Below are 20,759 nucleotides of genomic sequence, written 5' to 3' on the forward strand. Positions count from 1 at the left end.
AAATATGTCTTCATGAATAACCGTAACTTTTGCTTTGATCGATTTTCACTTGCCATAATTTGGTGGTTTTCTTCTTGCTTTATGGTAAGGTAAAACAATAAAATGCTTGAATGTGCTAAATTTGATTTTAATGAAGTAAGTAATACAAATTGTATTGATTGGAAAACTAATCATTCACTCTCTGAGTATAGGTTGATATTCAGAACTTCTAACATATGAAATTCCAGCGATTTTCTACTCAGATCCACCTTCTCATTTTATTCAAAAGTGACAGAATACAGACTGTTTTTGTTCAGTCTTGTATAATATATTGAGAGCAAATAAAATACGGTACAAATATATAATTCAGAGTCTTTACTAAAAGATGATTTTCTTTCTCTCCCCCCCCCCCCACCTCAACCCAGGTTTTGAAGGCATAAAAGAATATTCAGTGAGGAGAGGAAAAATGAACAAAGTCTGCACGGATGGACTTCTTTCTATGTAATTTTAGATTCCAACCAATGAACACCCTGTAATGGGTCACTAAAAATACCAATTATTTCAGACACTCTGTGGAATGTGATTAGCATCTACAATCTTGCAAACCCAGAGCACATCTTTTTCTTCACTAGCGATTTAATGTGGAAGCCAGTCTTCATTGTGTAGATGTAAAAATGACAGATAATTTGAGTTGTCTTCTCTCTGGTTCCATTCTCTGTTAACACAATGCATGCCAGGATGCCAACATTTTCAGACCAACCATTGGTTAAAATCAGATCAGTGACATAGCTGGTATATCCTACCAGCTAGTGAGCTAAGGGAAGAATGTTTTCATACTTTTCTATCCACCAAGAGATTCCTGCAACAGGTTGTCCAATTTTGCCCCCTTAAAAAGGAGTGGCGAAGCCTTACGGCTTTTGGTCAGCTTCAGAAAGAACTTGTTGCTGTCAGGAGCAGAAAGGACTAGCTCAAGACTGTTTTTCTGGGCTTCAATTGATTTAAGACAATTGTTTGGGCTGGAAGCAAGTTGCAATCAATACTCTGTGATCAAGGAGGCATCTTGTGGTGATGAATGTGTTGATGCAAACTGCAAGTGGGCCAACAGTTTAAAAGTTCTAAATTTTGCAAAGATTTTATGCCGATTTATTCTTATGTCTTCTGAAGAAGTTCAGGAAGTTCATATAATTATCTGGTAATGAAGCCTTTACCTTTTAAAAATATAGAGAAGTCATAGTCTTTTAATCTTGCCTAAAAGCTATCCCCCCCCAGGTTTTCTGCTCTTATGTCCTCTTTTGCAGGCAGATCATCAGCAATGAAGGATGAAAGACTCTTGCACATTAATCTTGCCAAATGAATAACACAATTAAGGTACATGTGGAAGTGGAGTGACAGTAGCATGTCCCATAAGTACAAACCCCCTCAGGGGCTACGCTACAATAGGCAATGATTTATTTGGCAGCTATTTGCATACAACCAATGTCTTGATGGTGAGGTGGCTGATGACTGCCCTGTGAATAAAGAGCAAGATTGTTTTAATGACTCAAATTGACATCACAGACAAGAAGACTATTTGGTATAAAACAAATTAATGCTTTCATTTTATGAGTGTTCCTCTTTTGTGAGGATTGAAATGTCCATTTTTCCCGACTTGATGTCCTCCATATGCATTAGGCCTGAATTCTATTATTCTCATCCAGGATAGTATGATTCATGCTAGCAAGGGATGGTGGGAGTTATGATCAAAAGATACATTTTAATCCTTTCTCTGTGTCTGTAGGTTTTCTTTGCCCATTTCCCTTCAACTGTTTGAGAATGTCCCTTTCTGGAACAAATTTTGTCTCTGAATGAACTTACAGCTGAGTTGCCTTACCAGAAAGGAAATTCCCTTTAGGAAATCTTCCAAAATGCTATTTATTTCTCTATTCTCTATTCCTAGTCTCTATTGCTTGAAGTCATATGGAGAAATGAAGATGATGAGCACCATCAATTCTGCTATGTAAATGGCTGCAAAATAAGAGATCTATTTTTTAAAAATCTATGGCTGAGTTTATTTATAATAAATCAGTTCATACCTGTACTCAGGCATTATCACTTGAGGTTGTCTATAATGAACTTGTGCTGCCAAATGTTTCCAGGTTCTCTCCCATTCCACAGGTCTTTTTGTTTTCCATAGGAACTGCAAGCCATCCCTTGCCTCCTAAAGGATCAACTGAATCATGCAAAGAAGTCATATAAGCATTTGGATAGCTATCATCACCAAGAAGATCACCTCCATTAATACTGGAGACTGGTTTTCTATCAAATTTCAGATATCAGCATGACATATAAAAAGGTAGCTGCTAACTTTATTAGATCCTTTCCTGTACATCCACTGATAGTTCTGTTGCCTTTCTTCTACCATGCTGAAAATATGGTTTTAATCATCCTTCAAGGTGTTGTAGCTTGCATACCTTGCCACTCATGTGAAAGAATACAAAGTGGAATGTATTTTAGATTCCTTGGGCAAGAAGAGCAGAAGGGAGAAGGTAATACATTGGAAGGCTCATGGGAAGCAACAAGTGATAGATAGGTTGACTTCGACTTACAACCATAATCGAGCCCAAAATTTCTGTTATTTATCAAGACAGTTGTTAAGTGAGTTTTGCCCCATTTTACAACCTGTCTTGTCGCCATTGTTAAGTGAACCACTGCAGTTGTTAGGTTGGTAACATGATAGCTAAGTGAATCTGGCTTCCCCACTTGGTTTGTCAGAAGGTCGCAAAAGATTAATTTTGATCACGTGACCCTGGAGATACTGCAGTGGTTATGAATGTGAAAAACGGTTGTAAATCACTTTTTTCAATACTGTTGTAATCTCAAACAGTCGCTATATGAACTGTTGTAAATTATACATCTATACATTACCTTACCCTTTTTGACTGCACCATTTATAATATCCTCATAAGCCAAAACCATTTGACTGGGGAGAGAGAGAGAGAGAGAGAGAGAGAGAGAGAGAGAGATAGAGAGAGAGAGAGAGAGAGAGAGAGGGAGGGAGGGAAGGAGGGAGACAATTGATTTCCATGCCCTATAGGAGGCAGATCTTTTGCACACTTCCAACTTCTCCCATTATAGTAACCTATTTAACAGGGTTGAGCCACTAAAGCTTCACGAATGATGAGTTCTGAATGGTTAACAACCATGCATGGCTTAAAGATTGACACTGGGATGTCTCCTATGTGTTCAGTTCATATAGACTCTATATCAGAAAGTACAGCTCCATCATATAACTGAAACTAGGAAAATATTTGCTTGATGCTAAAGAAATGTCTTTCTTCTTGAAAGGTGTTTTCTATGCTCCCCTTCTAATCAAACATTTTTCTTTAGGCCTAGAGACATATCACGTGCTTGACAATTGTCCCAATTGGGCTTCTTCACTAAGTAACAAACAGGAAATTAATCAATTAATTAACTTTCTATTTTGATTTGTGTTGTAAGCTACACCTTTCTGGATTGAACCATGTATAAAATCTGCAATACTAGGCCAGAGTTAATTTTAAGTGTTGTTTTGCTATTGATTTCCCCAAAGTAAAAACAAAATCAGTACTGAAACATGGTGGAAGTAGGAGAAGTGTATCTATATTTGTCGGTGGAGAGAGAAAGAGTGAAATTAAAAGTGTAATGTTGAGATGGTAATGACACGTGTCCCTTAGAATGAATCTATTTTTCTTCTCAGAGTTCTGAAATAACTACTCTGTCCAAACAATTTAATTTCAGCCATTAAAGATATCTGTTTTGTGCCTCTGAGAAGTGATATTTTTCCTTCCATCTTAAGAAATATTAGAAGCCCATGGACTAGAAATGAAATTGGAGAACATGTGCAACTTTGGGGTGGCAAAGGTTGAGCAGCAGGAAACAGCCACAATATAAATGCACAATTATAAAATGCCAGTAATGATTCCATCTATGGCTGTATTTTTCATCCTTGTACACAGGAAGACAGAAAATGCTCACAATGATAGATATCATTCTTTTGTTACAATATACCAGTAATAGCATCCTCCACCTTCCAGACACCCATGCTTTCATCTTAGATCTACAAACTCTATCTACTTCATGAATCATATAAAGTAGCTTCCTTTATCAGCAAATTTGTGCCACATTTAATTTGTCAATCTTAAAGGTGTAAAAGGGATTCTGTTATTTTCCAATCTGATAATATATCTTATCTCTCTTCTTCTCCAAACTGAGGTTTTCTACTTGAGCATGACTATTATTCTCGTAAACTCCAATCAGTTATGGTTTAAGAGGACTGCAATCCATCTTTCTACCTGTCCTTGTTTTCAGATTTCTGGTGAACCAGTTGTCTCTTCTATAAAAATAGCAAAGCATAGCATAGCATAGCATAGCATAGCATAGCATAGCATAGCATAGCATAGCATAGCATAGCATAATAGAACAGAATTGAATTGAATATAACATAATTGAATCAAGTAGAGTAGGGTAGGGTAGGGTAGGATGGAACAGAACAAAACAGAACAGAATAGAATAGAATAGAATATTTTATTTGACCAAGTGAGGCCAGACACAAGAAATTTGCCTCCGGTGTTTCTCTGTGTACTTGCAAAGCAACCGGAAATAATAACAACATGTGGCTGACTGTGTGATAAACCATAATACAGTAGAAGGTGGAAAGTTATTCATATAATGCTCCTCATGTAAAGGAAGACTCTGCCCATGGAATCTTACCAGGAAGGTCTGGGATTGTCTTTCTGCTGTAAAATTTCCCAGATTGTATGCTATTCAGTGAGAGAGAATGATTATGCTTTTATTGGCTTTCAGAATGAAGCAAGTAAGAGCACTACATCTTCATTAAAGATACTTCAAAATGTTTGCATAATCCATTTTTCACAATCATGTGCCCTGAGATTTTTATGGTTACACCTGTGAACTGTCCTCTATTAGAAATTTTATGAACAAAGAGCCAGCAGAATCTACTTATCTTGAACTAAGTTGGAATACATGGTATCACATTTGCTATATTATGTATGAAGACTCAAGTAGCATATACTGCATTACATTCCTCCTCCTCCTCCTCCTCCTCCTCCTCCTCCTCCTCCTCCTCCTCCTCCTCCTCCTCCTCCTCCTCCTCCTCCTCCTCCTCCTCCTCCTCCTCTTCCTCCTCCATTCCTTGGACTTAAAGCAATTTACAAGAGAGCTTTCCTTAATGTCATCTCCATTACAACAATCTGGGAGAGTCTGAATGGCCAAGTCATCCAGTGAACTCCATTGTTGGATGGAAACTGAAGTCTTACATGCAATTATGGTACTGAATAAAAGAATAACAGAGTTGGAAGGGACCTTCAAGGTCTTCTAGTCCCTGCTCAAACTGTGAATCCTATACCATTCCAAACAAATGGTTGTCCAATCTGTTCTTAAAAATCTTCAGTGATGGTGAAACCCCACTTTCTAAAAGCAACCCATTTCTCTAGTTAATTGTTCTCACTGCCAGGACATTTCTCCTTCGTTCTGGGTTGGATCTCTCTTTGATAAGTTTCCATCTCTTACTTGCCCTCAGGTGAATTGGATAATAGATTGACCCCTTCTTTTTATGACAGCCCTTCACATGTTGGGAGACTGCTATCATGTCATCCCAAGTCCTTCTCTTTGCCAGACATATGCAGCTCCTGAAAACATTCAGCATACGTTTTAGCCTCCAGCTCCTAATCATCTTTGTTGCTCTTCTCTGCACTCTTTCTAGAGTCTCAATATTTTTGTATCCCAATGACCAAAATTGGATGCAGTATTCAAAGTGTCATCTTACTAAAGCAATACTAATACTTCACGTGATTTTGTTGTTGCAGCCTAGGACTGCATTGGCTTTTTTGGTAACTGCAGCACACTCATGCTTAAGTAGTTGTCCTAGATATCTCTCACACTTACTGTTGTGTTTATTCCTGATGACCACCCCAAATTTTCATTAAGTTATTGTGGATATTTTTATTTTAGCAATAGCACTTAAACTTATATACCACTTCAGAATGCTTTATAGCATTTGCTCAATGGTTTACAAAACCAGCATATTGCCCACAAAAATCTGGGTCCTCATTTTACCTTGGAAGAATGGAAGGCTGAGTCAACTTTGAACCTTGTCAACATTAAACTCCAGACTGTGGGCAGAGTTAGCCTGCAATATTGTATTATAACCATTTTGCCGCCAGGGCAGAAGGAGAATATAAAGTTGTTTTCAGATACTGTGAGTTATTTCACTGAGAATGAAAAAAATGTGGGTGATAACAATATGACTGATTTGTTTATTATCTTTTCACACATTTGCACCTTTTAAGTTGCAATTCATTAAAAACCTTTTCACAAATATCTGGGTAAAAGACATCTAAAGCATTGTCAGTGGAATACTAAAAATAATAGATAATAATAGATATCATAACAATTTTGATAGAATTGCAGTTCCCATGATTTTTCCTGAGGAAACTGGTTAAAATGATTTATATGTGTAAAGTAAACACACATAGTTTTGGAACTAAATATCATATCCTTGCTTAATTCCTTGGTGAATTAAGTTTATCCTAGAATCTATCTCTTCTTCTCTTTACAGCTTATTTTTAAACTGTAGATGTAATCCCTGTTTAAAAGTATGAAAGTCTTTTTTAAAGGGAAAATAATAATTTACATTCTTCAATTTTTCTTCTTTAAAACCTAATTGAACTATGTTTTTGACAGCTAAATAAATGGATTTTATTAAAAAGATTATTATAAACTCAGATTATTTAGTATTCCTTTTTTATTATCTACTGTAGACTCTACTGGGAACTGTGAGTTTCTTTTCTTCATTTCCAGCATTGATTCCTGCATTAGATGGTTACATTGAATAATTAATATACTTCAAGTGATTGATGATTTGCATGGCCTGAATATTAGGTTATCAATCACAGCCCACTTGTTCTAATGTAATCATATTGAAAATGTGTCCAACTCTGTTTATTCAATGATGACAAGAGAAGCAGGCAATACTCAGGGTATGCCAGACACTTCAGCAGGAAATAGCCTGGTTGAACATTCATAATGCAAAGATTATGAGCTCCTCAAATTGATGTAACAAAAGCCTGGAGCTCTTGGTGAGAGTTATCAGTTCCAATAAAAAAAGCCCTTTTTTCAGTTTGAAAATAGTCTTGATTCCTTTGCCTTTTATCAGCTGTTTAGTGACTCTGTTAGACTACTGTGGAAAGTAATTATGTTCAAAGCTCCACAGCACCAGTCAAGTGCTTTAAAATATGAAATGCAACAGCAATGATTTGAAGTGGGGATGTTGCTACTATCCTTTCTCAACTGGTAAGCAACAAAAGCCCCATTGTGATTGCTTTGGTCTCCTTTCCTTTATATTGACTAATAGAAACCTTCTGAATTGCAGAAGATCATCTCCATTTGCTCACATTTACTGTAAATGGCCTTTTCGTATCACTCAGCCCAAGATATTTTTCTGCCTAAGACAGGCAAGGGGGAGAAGAAGACACCTCTTTACCCATAAAAAGAAATACAACAGGGCATGCAGCAGAATCTTATGCTATGACGAACAACAGTCTTCATTGGAGGCCAATAGGCTAACCTGAAGGATGGTGTACAGGAAGGCTGCCCCATCTCCCATCTACTTTTTAATTGTAATTAGAGTAGTTAACCTCAGCAAGCCTACACTGAAGAAAAACGGTTGCTTTAAAAAATAAATACTCCCTTGAAACATACTGGGCTCCCAGTGACAACATGAGCATGTCTATGTGGTTTTCTTTGCAGTAACAGAAAAGGTTTGTTATCAATTTCTAGGATGATTTTAACCTCCCAGTATAAACCATTCTTTAATTTCTTGGCAATTTTCCATCCAAGTAATAACCAGAGCCAACCCTGATTACCTTTTTTCACAGCCATTTTACTGCTATTTCCCAGGGGACAAGCTAGTTTTATATTCCTGGAATGAACGTAATAACACCCTAATTTTAGGATGTTATTACGAATTTAGAAGAAAATCTAAATTCATATTAACCCAACAGCATCATTAGACTAAGCTGAAACTGTAGGCTTTTGGTTCTAAGAAATTGTTCCTTTCTCCCTCAGACAAAATGGGAAAAAAGTAGAAAGAAGAAAAAGGAAAAAATATGGCTGATATCCAAGTTATGTCTGCAGTCCCTGGGCCTATTTGCAACACCATCCTGTGTTGATTCTGGCTTAACTCGAAGCCATTTTAAGAATAAACTGCCTGGACCTATGTGCAAAAGATTCTTCCTTTTACAGGTTAGGTGCAAAAGATATTGCCATGGGGGGCGGGGGAGCCCTCTATACAATTCCCAACTTTTCATACGAGGAAGTCAATATCCAATGACTTTCTGTGTTTCAGGCCTAACTAGACAAACATATTTTTGTGTGTGTATCTGTATGCTACACATACTTCCACATACACGATGGAAAGTAGTCCGAAAGGACTAAAAAGGACCATGTAAGCGACCAACTTTTTGCATCTGACTATTGACTAGGCAAGTTCTAGCAAATATAGATCTCATGATTCACATAGTTTCCTTACTTTGCTCCATTATAAATGGCAATACATTGGCAACTGTTAATGCAATTATTTGGATCACTAACCAATGGATAATCAAAGAAACCAATATCCTTTATTCTTAGACTGTTTTATGGATATTTTTCTTCAATTATGTAACCTGTTGTGATGGTTTGAATCTACTCATTTGATGCACAGTGACTGGAGCAGAGGTGGGTTGCATGTGCAGAAGTGTCGCCCGCAGGCGGGAGTGCGCCCGAACCGGTATTAAAGAAATGGGCAACCCACCTCTGGACTGGAGACAGTACAATTATATCAGGATGGAAGGTTCTAATTCTTTCCCCACAGCCTAGGGAACATACATGGAATGTTGAGAACATTTGTGAATATTCTCACAAAACAGATGTAGGGAATGTTTGCTATGGTAGCATTAATAAAGGCAGAATCAGTTATGAATTTGCTATAATCTATTTTGTTTTACTATATAATATTCTGTGATACCTCTGTAAACGTAGACATTTTTTCTAGAAGATCTCTAATGTTCCTCCCAAGCCTATGATTTTGAAGAGCACGTCCAAACAAGGCCCTCAGAATCTTGCATGCTATAGTATCATGCTATACTATAGTATATAGTATGAATGGTATCTATTTGTGGCCGAGATGCAGTCTTGGAAATAGGTATGATGCTGTGGATGGGTGCTTAGATTTGTAGCATGCAAGGTTCTCATGTTTTAAATTAAAATATTGATAGAAATATAAAGAGTAGACCTTGATGAGCAATCAGATTGGAGATCAACATTCTATCAAATAAATAGTTCATTATACTAAGCTAAGGCTAGATGTTACTATATAATGGTTACTTGTCTAATAAATGTATTGCAATAAACTGATATAGCCAACAAATAGCTTGTTTTGAAATGGTAACTTTATCTGTACTGCTAGCATGGATTACAAGCTCCAGGTCCAAAATAATGAGTGTAGTAGCTGTAACGTTTTATAATAATAAGAGAAATACAACAGTTGGAGCTTTCTATATAGTTTTAGAAAATTTTGAACATACCTTTAATACAGTGATTTTCAGAATGGATTCCATATCCCACAAAGCATTGTTTTTTTTCTACTAGGGTGAGGCTGATGCCATTAGGATGTAGTTGGAAGCAAGTCACAGCCACCTGGACTTTGTTTATTGAATGCAGCTTTGACATGACCCTGGAGAATTTGCCATTGTTTGTCTGCTGTTACCTACAATTTAAAGCTTTTTTTTTTTTAATTGGAAGACTTTTATACAATAAACATTTTCTTTGTGTATGTGTCTTAATGACTGACAGTACTGTAACTGGCAAGGATACAACTTGACAGTGTCCTATATGGTCAGTAATGGTTGACTACTTCATGGAAACTATTCCTATTTTTTACTCCAAACAAAAACTGCCTTCAGAATGCCCAATATAAAAGAATTTTCCTCTTTTTTATAATGCTATAAAAAAATTCTCTTTATTATAGGATAAATACAAATATTGCTTTAAATGTTGATGAATTCCTCCTACTAAACTTTGCTATTCTAGCATAGCACTGTTACCCTCCACTGCAGCATTTTAAATTGACTGGACTTAATTTGTGATTGAAATTAAGCCTCCCCTCCCCCCCTCACATTTTTCTTTCTCCAGAATTATCTAGAACAAACATTATTTGTTTGTTTGTTTGGTTTTGTTTTGTTTGTTTTATTGGATTTATATGCCGCCCTTCTCCCAAAGGACTCAGGGCGGCGTACAGCATTAAAAAACACATATTAAAAAAGTTAAACGAAAATTAGAAACAATCCAAAAAACAAACCCAATTAATATAACACTAACATTATAAAAATTAGATAAAATTAACATTATTATTTAATAATACCCATTTTTTTCTTAAAGGGAAAGCATGCTTTATCAGTACATCCTAAAAAAGCAAGTTAAGAATTACAGTCATGTAAGATTAACAATAATTCATTGTAATAAAAATCTACTTTGATGCCTAAAGGCAGGATTTTGCTAAATCAGAAAGCTCAGCTGTTTAGTACAAAGTGTACCTTACCAACTAAAATCTAGCCTATCTATATCCCTAGAGTTTCCTAGCAGTCCCCAGTCCAGTTACTAACCAGATCCAACATATTTAGCTTTCTGAAATTAACCAAGACTGGATGGGCATTTTCATAATCATAGCAAAGAAATGCTGTATTTCAAAGTTGGTTTTTCCTCCCATTATGGAATATTTGGTTTTTCCTCCCATTATGGAATATTCTCCAAAGCACCTGAGGGTAGAACAAGAAGCAATGGGTGGAAACTAATCAAGGAGAGAAGCAACTTAGAACTGAGGAGAAATTTCCTGACAGTGAGAACAATTAATCAGTGGAACAGCTTGCCTCCAGAAGTTGTGAATGCCCCAACACTGGAAGTCTTTAAGAAGATGTTGGATAGCTATTTGTCTGAAACGGTATAGGGTTTCCTGCCTAGGCAGGGGGTTGGACTAGAAGACCTCCAAGGTCCCTTCCAACTCTACTATTGTATTATTGTATTTATTCTAAATGATTGCTTTTATGAAACAATAATGTACAACTGCAGTAGTCAACACTAAGCTGTTACGTTAAAATGAATACATCCACAATACACCCTGTCTACGTTTCACTTCATACCACTCTAGCTATGTTTTCATTCCATTATTATTATTATTATTATTTTGTCTCCCTAGGGTTGTTTTCTTGATTTACACTGATGAGAGCAGATTGATGACTGATAATAGGGAGTGTGTATCACTGTCCCTTTCCCACCGCAACCCTTTCACAACTTTTCTTTATTTTTTTCATAGCTGTGCATTCAAGATTCGGGCAAATTAGTGGTGAAGCATATGTGTTTTGTTTTTCTCATGTGATTTCCTTTTCCACCTAACCAGTCAACATGGATTATGCTCAATTAATTCCGTCATTAAAGAGCTTCTCAACTACCCCCCCTTCCGCTGTCCCAGCCTCATCTGTTCTCAGGCAAGATGACAAGTATTTCCAAATATACTGTTAACTATATATGGACAAAGGCCAGTGCGTGCTTCATGTGGGAGATTTATTAAAATAAAAAGAAAAGCAATTTAATCTGTGCCAGAGGACTTTTTGAGGGCATGATTTACTTACTGAAACCCCTAAGAAAATTGTCATCCTCCTCCTTGCAAATTATACTACAGTTCCCTGATACCATTGACTATCAAGAGTTAACATTGTATAAAGAAAAGTGTACAAATCAATACTATGGAAAACCATTTTATGAATAAATTGCTATGTGTGCATCTATATTTATATCTGACTAAAAGAAGCATTGCTTTTTTAAGGTACAGTCATTCAAAAGCATAAAATACACTTTTGTGAAGAGAAGACACCTACCCAAAAATTCACAGTAAGCATGAGATTGCCGCTGCAGACAAGATAGAAATTCACAATAGAATTTTGACACTGTAAAGGTAAAAGAGAATATAGTGTTGCATACAATTCAGAATTATTCAGCTTTCTGAACATTATGCATTTGACATTCTGCTACCTGGGAAATAGCTGTGAAATAATGAAGCACATACTTTTATTAAACAACGGATCTGTATTTTGAACAAACATTAAAAAGAAACATGATTTTTTTTTAAAAAAGTGTCTCTATCTATATTTGTGGTCCTGCTATGACAGGCAAAGGTTAGATATGTGAGTTATATGGGCGCATCCTTTCAGTCAACAAGGTCACTTGTGGCAATAATCTGCTCATTAGAGGTATAATCCATCACTCATGTAATATCAATTTAATGCCAGGGTTTTAATGCAGGTTGAACTAATCATTAACGGCAGTTTGTCAACTGCATAATCCACAAGGGATTGTGGGTATGCATGATTTACCAGATGACCCTTGGCTTCAGCTGAGTAAGAAGCTTGCCTCAGAGGCAAAATGAAGAGAGACAATAAACAGTATTCACTCATGAACAATTATTATACTTAATAGCATTGACAGTCATTTTGGATCGAACTGCATGTATATCAGGGAACAGGATGTTTGTAAAACTGGATTAAAATGTATTTGAAACTCGGTTTATATAACAGCAAAAGTTACTACTGGGAATCTACATTCCTTCTCACTGAAACAAATCTATCGAGCATTTAGAGAAACTTATCTCCAGCCCAAATAGTTTGCAAGATTTCCACAACAGAGTTATTTATTCATCATTGCTAAAAATTCAGGTTGATACGGTATCTACATAAAGTGCCAAATGCTTGGATTGACCTGTGACTGTCATAGGTGAAAAATATTAGTTGGGAAAGTCTGCATTAGTGTCAAACTGATAGCAGATGTTCCCTCAGGCAGTTAATTCATTTGGAGGGAAGAGGAGAATAACCAGAAGTGAATTTTTGTGCCCACCTGAAATCTACTCAGAGAATTAAATGCATAGTTTGATTTACCAATCATTATAAATGTAGTGTAGCATCACGTGCTCTATTTCAACTGTTGGGAAAAATCCTTCGTTTTCCAATTTCCAATTTCAGAAGTGATGGATGCCTTGCCTTGCTATGCACTTTACTGAAAGAATATGCCACCTGTTCTCTAGCTGTGAATAATACCAATCAGCAATCACACTACAATAAAGGAACTTTTAAAATACAATTAACCAGAATGAACTTTCCCATATGGGAAATGGAACATAAGGGTTTTGTTTAGTAGCACTCTCTCTCCCCCACTCTCTCCCTCTCCCTCCCTCCCTCCCTCCCTCCCTCTTAAAGGATGAAAACAACACAGACAGAAAAATAAACCATAATTATACCCTGTATTTTAATATTAAAAAACAGAATGATTCAGGCAGTGCTTTTTCCTGTGACAATAGAATCAAAATTTGGATTTCGAAGAAAAAGTAAATGATAGAATGTGTATCAATGCTTTTGAACATTGGTGTTTGAGAAGACCAAGAAGACCTGAGAATACCAAGAAAAAAAAACTAAGAGATTGTCAGACAAATCAACCTACAGTTCTAACACTAGGAACAAAAGACCAGGCACAAATTATCCTACTTTTTGTTCATTGTGCAAAGACACAGTTTTTTTTGGAAAAGGCTGTAATGCTGGGAAAAGCAGAAGAGAAGAAGAGGATAAGTAGAAGTAAGATGATCAACTCAATTACAGCAGTGATGGGTACATTGTTGGCAAACCTGAAGAACGAAGATGAGAACAGATCCTACTGGAAAAAAAATCTATCTATGTGGTGACTAACAGTTGCCACCATAATCAGTCAATCAAACAATACATTACTTTTTAATGTGAATTTACCAAGTTCCTGGAGCTATGTGAAATACAATGCAGTAAAACCTGCCTTTGTCTTGTTTATTAAAGAATTCATAAAATGGTTATTAAACTACTGATATGTTTTCATGAAGCATAAAGAAACCAAAGCTCAATGTATAAGCAGAAGTACCTAAGTTTAACACTCCATATCTTAAGTAAAGGATCTTCAGCAGTTGGGATGACATTTGTCTTGAAAAACTTGAATTGTCTTTATTAAACAGCATGGGTTAAAGGAAACTCTTGTGATGGCTACAGAAGAAAGAACAGAAACCAGTCCCTAATAAAAATGAATAAGGTAACAACAACAACAACAGCAACAACAATTTATTATAATAAATAATTATAAACCTATAATTATAATTATATACTAAAATCCAGTATAAAGGAACAATACTATGCCATAATTGATTCTCAATTCTCAAAATATTGCAATAATTATGTTATTGCAGTCTACACTCTCTGATTCTTATTCTTATATATTACTTCCCGAGTCGTATATGATGATTACATATTCCATTAGTAATTTTTAAAGGAGTTACAGGAACTTACTTTCCTGGAAACCAGTCCCTTACTTTGTACAATATTACATGTTGGAACATTCAAATTAGAACTCATTTTAAAGACATTCTCGAAAATAAACACTCCAGCTGAAGACTGTAGAAAACCCTGGGGGAAAGGATCTTTTGCTGTTGACTTTGAAGGATCACTTGCAAAAGTGTTAACTACAATAATTGCTTAAAAGAATGAGAAAGCCATAGCATATGGCAATGTTTTAGCAGACCAGTTCTTCATTTCAAAACCTTTAGGCCTAAGTTTGGGATATATGTAGGAATACTCAATTTAGCCCTTACAGCACAAGCCCTAATTTCTGACAGATATTGCAATATGGTATAGATCAAAAGAATTGGATTTACAGAGAGCTGTATGGTGAATGGGGAGGGTCTATTATAACATACCATTTGTATGTAGTATATGCTCTTATTCTCATCTCAGTGTATAGATAGCTTTTTAATAGTAAGCGAGGTAACTTTGTGTTCTTTGTTTAGTGACCCAAGTTCAACTCCCCCCAAATAAATTGAACCCACAGAGTCTCTCTAAATTTAAAGCAATCTTTTCCATGAACATAAATTTTAGGCTTCTCTTATTCAAACATCATTTTATTCTGTAAGAATATTTTTCTTAGTGTCTTGGGAAATTCAGCGTAGCTTGAACTGATAATTCATTAATTAACCCAAATTGTGGTTTTATTAATTTATCTGATTGTAAATTGATCACTGTAGGGTCATGCCATACTGGAATCATATGAATTTTGAGTGTCTAAATATGTATGTGTGTTTTTTTTTTCCAAAAAATTTTATTGGTTTTTTAAAACATTTATAAGGAAAAGGGTAGGTGGAATGGTGTACAAATTTTGGCAGTTGCAAGTGTGGCAGACACCCCCTCCCTCCAAACTCATAATATACATCTAAGTATAAAACATTAATACATGATCATATAAAATCAGCATATCAATTCTAAAAAAAAATTTCAATCATTTTATATATTATGATATATAGTCTAGATATAATTTCATTATTACTTTCGGTCTGTTTATAACAATGTGGTTTTCTTATTCATTTTTGTGATCTGAGCTTTCTTGGTGTTGCCCCTTCTCCCCCCGCTGGCAGAGCTCCGGCCCCTCCCGTGTCCTGTGTGACCGTTGTAGAGTCTTCTGTTTTTTCTAGTTTCGCTTTATTTTTTTCCATAAAGGCCTGTGCCTCTATGGGTGTATTGATTCTGATTCTTGTCTCCTCCCAGAATATCAGCATACCTTCAGGCATCAACCATCTAAACCACACCCCCTTCTGGTATAATTTATTCGCCAATTGCGAATAATTTTTCCTTTTCTCCCTAATTTTTTTGGGGATCTGCGTCAAGATGGTTATCTCCCTGTCGTGGTATGTCAATGCTTGCCCCCTTTGTACACCCAGAATTTCGTCTCTTGTGCTTTTCCTAAGGAATTTAATATGGACCTCCCTGGGTACATTGTGTGTTCTGGCATATGCGGAATTCACTCTATAGACCAGATCTATCTCCCATTCCATCTGTTGTTTATCTTTGTGTATGTATTCAGCTAAAATATTAGTCATAATGTCCCTTATATTTTCCCCATCTGCTTCTATAACATTTTGGAATCTAAGATAAAAGGACATTCTCTCAAACTCTGTTTTCATTTGTTGGATATCAAGTTCTTTGTTTCCCTTCTGCAGAGCCTCTACCCCCCCCTTGCCTCCGCCACCCCACCCTCCACAAGGTCCAGTCTCTGTGAGTTCTTATAAATTTGGACTTGATTCTCTTTAATTTCTTCCTTCATTTCCTTTAATTGTTTCTTAATTTCTTCCTGGCCCTGTATGAGTTGCTGGAGCATTTGTTGCAAATCCATCTCTGTACTCTTAGGTTGCATCAGTTCTGTAATCTTTGACTGTGTGGCAGGACTGGATGTTGCAGATGTCGGTGCGGAAGTAGCAAAGCCAGGTTTTCCAGGGGGTGGTCTTTTTGGAGACATAGTTTATAAAACAGAGAGATCAGTCAGTGTAGAGACTGGACAGCTGGAGAGGTAGAGCAGACAGATGAGTCCAGGAGGCAGAAGATCCAAGCAGGTGGGAGTTTTTTTAGTCAGTCTAGCAATAGAGAAGGATTTTCTCTCCAGAGGGTTCAGGAAATAACAATCCACAAGAGATTCTTCTGGGTGACACGGAGACAAAGACCGGAAGCCTGAATTTTAAAGGTGGAGTCAGGTTTCACAGTTTATGAAGACAACGGAAGTGTGCCATCTTGCCCTGCCAGCTTTGGGCTCAGAGGCATAGCAAAGTTTTAAAAGTTCACAAAATTCTCAGGTCATCCATAAGTTCTGGAGCTAAATCCAATGAAAATCACTTTTACAGGGGTGAGGCATCATTAGTTGGCTCTCCCCCCTCCTCCTTCCCCTGGGGGCGAAAGCAAAATTTTCTCAAGCCGCTTGTCCAAGGGGGGGAAAAATCCCCCTCCCTCCAGCCGCACCTCCAAAAGAAATCCAAAAGTTTAACTTTTAAAGTTGCTGAAAAGTCCATCAAATCAAGAGAAAGGGAATGAAGAGAGGAAGCACCTCACCACACCGCCGCTGCTTCCTTCAGTTTTGCATTGTCCGATCGGCATGGAGCGAGACGCAGGCGCGCCCTCCGAGACTGCTCCCCGGTGCCTGGAGCAAAGCGGAGAAGCCCCCACCAGCCGCCGCCGATGCCAGGGTCCTCCGCGAGCCGCTCCCTCGGCAGGACGCCTCTCCGGGGCGTCCTGTGCCCCCCCAGAGGCGGGGAAGCCCACCGGAGAGCGGGAGCGGGCAAAGAACTTGCCTGTCGCCGTAGCCGCCGGAACCGGAAGTCAATATGTATGTGTGTTTGTGGGTGTGTATGTGTGAGTTTGAGAGAGACAAACTATATGTATGTGTAACACACACCATCCCAGTCTCCATCTCTCTAACACATAGAATGGGAATCTCCTATTTTTTATTTTCAAATGTAGTGTTCCATTCAAGTGAATATAATGTTCTTTTCTAAATTTCCAAGGGAAATTCTGCCATCCATAAATATGAATTTCTTGTGCCATCCAAGAAGAATGAATATATTGTGCTTTTGCCCAGATTGTGTGCTTTTTGAGTAGTGATGGTTATCTGCATTGGCTTTTCTCCTCTCCTTGTTTTGATGTAAGTAGAATGAGTGCTCATATCTAATGAATGCAAACTTTTGACATGTCCATGTGAACACTTCCGAGTTAGGAATTCGTAGCACCATTCACCCATCAGGCACCAGTATCCAACTAATGAAGATAGATTTCATGCTGTAAGGGTTGGCTAAGCGATATTATTAATTGCTAGTGTAGAAATGCCAGAATTAAATATCTTCTGTCCGATTTTTGTTATGGGGCAACTCATAAACAACTCAATCAATAATGAAATATTGAAGCAATCCAAAAAGTTGGAATTTGATTGGAGGCTACATGGAAAGATTTGTAGCAACCTCCTGTTTTATTCAGTGTTTCTCATTTGCATCCCTTTATCTACCCCATTCACATTATATGCAGAACAGAAAGTTGATTTTGAGGTTCTGGAGGGAAAAAAACCATAATGTTCAACAGTAAGCCAAAACAATGTTTTTTTCATTTTCAGTGCTAATGAGTGTATGTTTGTTTTCACACGAGGAACCATATATTTTAAATATATTTTCCTAAATCTAAAGAAGAACATAACGTTAAGTAACTATTAATGCTAATTGTACAATCAGCCTAATTAATTTAAACTTTCTTTGTAGACCCACTCTAAAAGAACCTGACTGCGGTTTAAGGATTTGGTTGGAGATAATAGGCTAATATTAAATATTCTGAGGTTTTCTATATATTTAGAATATTTACAACTATTGTGCAACAATACATTTGCTACACAGTGGATAATGGATGATGGACAAGACATATAAAAGGTAGTCAGTCAGTAAAATGTTAATTATAGTCAAAGACAAAAACAATTACAAATACTCAACTTTGTTTAACATTATTCTAATTAAAAATTCTAAAATAAAATAATAACTATAGAAGGTACAAGAAATGTCTATTGCTTAGTAGTAGAGCATCTCAGTGATCTAATATTTAAATATCCCAGACTTCATACTTGAAGACATCAAACTGGATAAATAGCTATGATTAGCTGCTTAAACAATGACCAGCATAAGGTTTACTATTGGTTAGCACTGACAAAACCATAAGGAAATATATTATTTCTTAATTCATTCTTGATTTGATGAATTATAGAAAACAACTGGACAGTATGCGTGGTGTAATGTTAAAACAATTGGTTGTGAAAGGGAAATTCAAATCCAAATCTTTACACAGTCATGTTGCATTTTGGATTGCATTTACTGTATATTACAAAGAATATACATACATGCATGCATGCATGCATGTATTTTCAGAGATTGTGATGAGTTCTTAAGAGCAGCAGCAACAGAAGTAAATAGGTAGAACTTGTGCTGAATTAATTGGACTAATTCTTTTTCCAAATGAAACTCATTGTTCTAATAAAGGAGAATATTTGGTAGATGAATATACAGCAGTACTATGGCTTCACCAATTTTATTCATTACCGAAGAAAAAAAGTAGGTAACATTTGAATGTCACAACTAATGTAATAAAATGGAACAGGTAGAAAGATCTTAATTTGAAACTTTTGTTTGATGTTGATAATTCTGCAAAATCTACGTAATTTGAAAAAAAAAAGTCTAGATAATTAGAAAGAGTCTTGTGCATTAGAAAATGTACTTACTCAGAAGGGACATTCACAGAGCTTAATTTCAAATTCAAACTCTTGATAGTTGTTTTGTTTTGTTTTATTGGATTTATTTGATAAAGCTCTTCCGGTGCATTACGTCTTATATTTATCCCTGCATCAAAGGGAGAGGATAAACTGAAAAAAATAAAAATAAAAGAGAGGGAGAGGGAGACTTGAAAAAAAGATAATACTTGAAAAGTGTTTTTCAGCAAACCCATACATCATTGTCAAGAGAAAAGATTAAACTTTATTGTTTCTTTTTGAACCAGGAACTCAAGGTGAGTGGAAATGTCTTGAAATGCAAAGTAGTTTCGCAGATAAAGTAAAATGGAGATGAAAACAGACAATAAAAAGACATCGGCAGTAATAGAAGAAACAGTCAAGAAGTTTACTCTTTTTAACTGTAGTCCAGAAGTTTTGTTTTATTGTTTGGACTTTCTCTTTCTTCCTTTCATCAGGTTCAAGTATTCCAATTTTTATCTTTTTAAACAAAATGAAATCAGTTTAAGAACGGCACCAAAGTAATTATTGTAATTTGTTAGTTATGTGCTGTAGCTGCTGCCAAAATAAACCGCACATTTCATTTAAAATATCTGGAAATTCCATTTAAGATGGTAGTTATAGACCCATTGAGGATACAGTGTAGATCAGTTTTCCCTAGTATTAATCCAGCCTCTTAACAATATAACTGCAATTGATCCAGACTGTCACAATTATTTGGAAGTAATGGATGTCAGGACCCAAATGGTACCACAATGTTTAAACATTATTTTTCAAGTAGTAACTTTTGAAAAATTTCCAGCAACTAATTGCTACATACAAAACTACCTCCAACAAAAGTTTCCTCTTGATATCATGAATTATTGGCATGAAGAGCCGTATAAATATTTCTATAATAGTGTAACTTCCTCAACATTTACTCTAGCCTGCTCAGCAGAGTTTTTTCCCCCTTCCCCTCCGCAGTTTCTATCTTCTTGTCAGTCTACAATTCAAGAGCAGAAGGGCTTTGCATACATATAATTATTTAACTTTAATCCTTGATGCCTGGTCTCATATGTCTTCATTTTATAACTATCAGTTGTAAATCTTCCATAACTATGGAAGAATAAGTAACCATTTTACCTTTATTTAATATACTTTCCATAGAAAGCAATCTTAAAATATACCTGCTTCAGAAAGCTGTCTTTTTCACATTAAATAAATGGTGAGGCACCTTTACAGAAGGGAACAGCTGACATTCTTGAACAGAGAGTTAGGAGGGAATTGACAATAGAGAGGAGTTCGTTCCTTAGATCATCATCTTGAGAGCTCAGTGTTAGAGTTGAGAAGAGAAGGTTGATCAGAGGCATCTGAGTAGGCTGAAGAATTATCTGAATAAGAAGCCAGGAGAAATATGTGGGAGGGAAATTGAGTTTTGCAAGTTTCCTAAAGATAAGATGGTGACAGGTTGACCATTAGGAACTCTCTTGATTGCATTCCCAAACACTGTTGGATCTTCTTTATCATTACAATAGATGGGGAGAATCTAGGGGAGGGGCTGTAACCACAATTGATATGTAAGCTTTTTATCAACT

General features: G+C 36.4%; 1 long non-coding RNA gene across 1 annotated transcript; it reads right to left on the bottom strand.

The window, feature by feature from the left end:
* Window positions 1–335: 335 nt before the first annotated feature.
* LOC309389801 lies at window positions 336–20,555 on the bottom strand. Its single transcript, XR_014175007.1, has 4 exons — window positions 20,352–20,555; window positions 19,180–19,320; window positions 2,052–2,188; window positions 336–1,487 (listed from the first exon to the last, which is right to left on the bottom strand). It is a non-coding gene; the product is annotated as an uncharacterized lncRNA (long non-coding RNA).
* Window positions 20,556–20,759: the final 204 nt, after the last annotated feature.

This window comes from Natrix helvetica (assembly GCF_964273705.1).
Source record: "Natrix helvetica genome assembly, chromosome: 3".
Lineage (NCBI taxonomy): Eukaryota > Metazoa > Chordata > Lepidosauria > Squamata > Natricidae > Natrix > Natrix helvetica.